General features: G+C 42.5%; 1 long non-coding RNA gene across 1 annotated transcript; it reads left to right on the top strand.

Moving 5' to 3' along the window:
• The first annotated feature begins 1,482 nt into the window (after nt 1-1,482).
• LOC115253319 (uncharacterized) lies at nt 1,483-2,945 on the top strand. The gene is made up of 3 exons (XR_003891634.1): nt 1,483-1,581; nt 2,342-2,716; nt 2,820-2,945. It is a non-coding gene; the product is annotated as an uncharacterized lncRNA (long non-coding RNA).
• The last annotated feature ends 1,172 nt before the right edge of the window (nt 2,946-4,117 follow it).

Raw genomic sequence — 4,117 nt, 5'->3', positions numbered from 1 at the left:
TGATGCCTGAATTTGTGAGTATGCGCTCTGGGAAACTTAAAACTACTACAGTGGTAGTAGATCATTTGAAACACACACTAATTGGGTTGCTGAGTGAGAAAAAGAAGGAAAACTTTGATGCCAGATAGGAATATATTTTGCTAGATGGAGTGGCGTAGCATTGTAATGCTTCCATGTGGCGCATATATTTACATACTCCTTCATGGATTTGGGATCAAGTTGAAATTGAGCTCAGGAGTTCGTGCCTCCGGTGAATATAATTTGTTATGACACTTTCCTGCTGCAGCAGACTGAATTATCTCGCGTGCACGTCTGCCCGCTTGCACATTCACCCTTGGAGACGTCCCTCAAAGCACCGACTCATTTTCATTATTTTGAATATGGGGAGAGTCAGACTCACACTCCTGCACGCAATGCACGCTCACGCCCATGCACGCACTCTCACACACGCAGCTATTTATCTGCAAACACTGCAGGTATGCGAGAATGTGCTGCAAGAAGCATCAGCCGTCTCCCTCTGCAGGGGGTAGGACTCCTTCAGGTTTGCTGGTTGAGAGGAACGGGGGGTAAATAGAGCAACTCTGCTGCTAAAATATGTTGCACTAATCTTTCCTCTGATTCCACACTGAACAGAAGGGTCTAGATAAGGTTCAAAGCAGCTGGCCACTTTGGTAGCTACACATATTTATTGTGTCACGCTGAGCTTAAGACCCAACTTTAAATTCCGAGCTGTAACACAGCTTGGGCAAGTAGCGGCATGGCACTGCTAATAAGCAACATCATGCTAAAGCACTTACTCTTCTCAAATGGGAAACCTTTTAATGGCTTTTATGTTGTTTTGTTTTGCTAAGTACTGTCCTTGCTAATTGTTTCACTAATGGTTAGAGAGAATGGCAGGTATCTGGTCTGGCCCTCGTGTGGGAACAGAGGCAGCAGATTTATGCACTCCATCACAAACACTAATTTATTGCATGAAACAGCTTCAGTAAAGACATCTGTCAACATTTGTCTTCCTTTTTCCCATCAACCACCATCACGGGAAAATGAATCCATGCTCGAGTGTGAATTTATAGACGCAGTCAATGTTCCACTAGTGAGTTTTCAGGTGACATTACACACATGTCTAAAGGCCGTTAGGACTCCATGACTGCTTCTACTGTCTGCTGGCAATCAAAAGCACCTTTGACTCACTCATATCGTGTAGCCACAGATTTTTCTTGATCGGGACAGCAGGAGGTGATTCCCGATTTGCTGGTCAAGAGGAAAGCGGGCAACTGTTCAGGTAGTTTAGTCAGTCCACGAACTTAAATGAACTTTGGATTTTCATCAGCACTATTTTTATCACAGTTCTTAACGCCACAGCAGATGCCATGTATGGATCGTACGAACCCAAAGGCAAGAGGGTTCTTATCCCCATTTTTGTTATTTGAGAGACAATGAAAGCAGTTGCACACGAAACAGATGGAAAATCGACTGACCAGGCGGGACTTGCGACTGTGTTGTTTTGTCCTCCCAGGGTTGGAACAGCAGTCATTCAGTAACAACTCCATACTCCCCCACCACCTTTGGGCTTCTTAAAAGGTAGCTGCTCTTTTATGTTCAACAAAACTGTGATATTTATATAGGTTGGTGAGGCGCAACAGAGGCGTGACAGTTTTGGAATGAGCTGTCCGCGGAAAGAAGGACTGACTTCTGTTCAAGGTCGTGTGCGCGCGGTGCTTTGTTGTCAGGGTTGCAGAACAATTCATTCAAAAAGCTGCTAATTCAGCGAGAGCGTATCTCTCTTCCTGTGACTATCCTATTCATAGCGGCCCAAGGAGTAATTAATATATTTTTTATTCTGCCTTGGGTAGATTTGACATCTGTTTCCTGGGATAACCTTGCAGGGATGTTAGAGTAAACACCTGAGCAGAGTTGCGATATGATGGTTGGATGGTTGATTATCCAGGAGGAGCGGAGAGAAAGCAGCAATGCAATGTTGCAAATACATCTAATCATATTATTAATAAACAGTGCGTGATTGTTATTTTGTTGTTAATTTATTGGAAATAAATCATTAATTAAACTTCAAAAGTATGGGAATAAATAGTGGTTATCATTTTTTTCCATCTTTTTGACCAATGGAGGAAACCTAGAGCTTTAACACACTCAGGCAACCGTGCTAACCGCTGCGCTCGGATTTCCAATGTGAAACAACACGACTGTGTCAAATAGGTTTAAAATGTAAAGTAAATGTAGATGTAAATGTTAGAGTTTTGACTAGCCAGGCACCACTAACTCTAGTATATTCTGACACTTAGCCCGCTCTAGCGAAAGCCTCTTCCTCTGTCGTCCTCTGCAGGAGACGGAACATCCCTACTGGGGAGGCCGGGCCGCTCCACTCGCTCCATTCCGTAACAACTGTAATCCCTCTCCGACACATCATCCAAAACCTTCCAAGCCAGAAGAAATCACTGACCCCCTGCTGAAAAAGCCCAGAATATCCCACTCGCCTAAAGAGACAGCGTCTGAACAATCCAGGGAAAGGACGTACAAACACAGGGCTCCAGAAGACATGGCAGTGACACCAGGGAGGAGCAGCATTCGCTTGATTCTTTGTCTGCTGGCAAGAAACAGCAGAGGTCAAACGATCGGAAAAGACCCAAGGCCACATCGCCCACAAGGCTGCTGAGGCTGGAGACAGAAACCAAAAATGAAGAAAACATCAAGAATTAATGTAAAACTCTAAAAATCTTTAGGAATTGTAAACTGTCCTGCAGGAGTTGGTTCTACTCTGTTTGTCTTTACCTCTTCCACCCTTCTCCCCCTCCTTTACCCAGCTGCCCATCAGAACTTTTGCCTTTTCCAAATTTTCATTCCACAAAGAAATTTGCAAACTGGACCTCTGGGCTGCTCAGCTGCTTCTGCTGGTAATTATGTTTTAATCCCAGTGTTTTAAATGTTAGACCAATTAATTCTCTATTAACTTTATATAGTTTTAATAGTTCTAATGTTATCACTGTAAGGTAAATAGTATGTGGTGTGTGTGCACAAGTGCATGTGTGTGTCTGTGTGTTCTTGTACTTGCTACATACCCAAAATGATCATTCTACTCGCAAAATGAGGACATTTTTAGGAAGTAAGGACATTTTGGTCTGTCCTCACGACTTCAAAGGGCTGTCTGAGGGTTAAGATGTGATTTTATGTTTGAAGTGGGTTTAGATCGGGGTCAGGGGATTAGTAGGGACGGTTAGGGTTAGGAGCTGGATAATGCATTATGTCTATGAAAGTCCTCACAAAGACAGAAGTACAAGGATGCGTGTGTCTGTGTGTGAGTATGCGTGTGTGTGTTGTGTGTGTGTGTTAGCACAGTAGCAGCTGTTGTAGTGCTGCTGCGGATACTTACAGATGGCACAATCAGTTAAATTGTACATTTCACTTTCCCGTAATTTTGTTTCTCATCGATGGGCCTGACGACTGCTGCAAGAGAAGCCCGAAGAAATGCAAACAGATGTTTAAGGTGTTCAGGAAAACCAAACGCCTGTGCGAGTGTACCCACCATCACGATGGCAGACGTTCACAGAGGGTAAAATTACACAAATTCGACAAAGTATACATTCATATTTCAGTCTTAAGTAAGCCCTTTGCACACATGCATTGTTGTATGGTAACTTAAACTAACTGGATTTTAATCCAGCAGGCTCATTATACAAATGTTTAGCCATCTTATGTATTTGTGAACACGTCTGATCTGGAGAATCTCTTCATCTTTGCTGCCTGTGCGAAGAGGAAAAGTTGAAAAATGTGAATGTGATTCCCTGGAGATCCTGTACTCAGTGCAAATACATATTTTTGACCCATCAGTCTAAGTTGCATAGTAACACAAAGAAAATTTTTCTTTGCTACTGCAGACTAATTAAAAGTGAAATCAACAAAGGTGTATGATTTACTGCTAATTAAATGCACTTCTAAAACACGTCTTGTGTAATTGACAGTTAAAGATTTATTTAAAGCTGCTCATTATCAAACAAAGAGAGTTTTCACGTGACAAAACTCAAGATGCAGCTGCCAGTAATGTCTAATTTTTAACAAGTTTTACATCCAAAAGGAGACTTCGATGTCAGTGTGAAAGATATTC

This window comes from Takifugu rubripes, chromosome 17, assembly GCF_901000725.2.
Source record: "Takifugu rubripes chromosome 17, fTakRub1.2, whole genome shotgun sequence".
In the NCBI taxonomy this organism is placed as follows: domain Eukaryota; kingdom Metazoa; phylum Chordata; class Actinopteri; order Tetraodontiformes; family Tetraodontidae; genus Takifugu; species Takifugu rubripes.
This window is presented reverse-complemented; position numbering and strand designations above follow the sequence as displayed.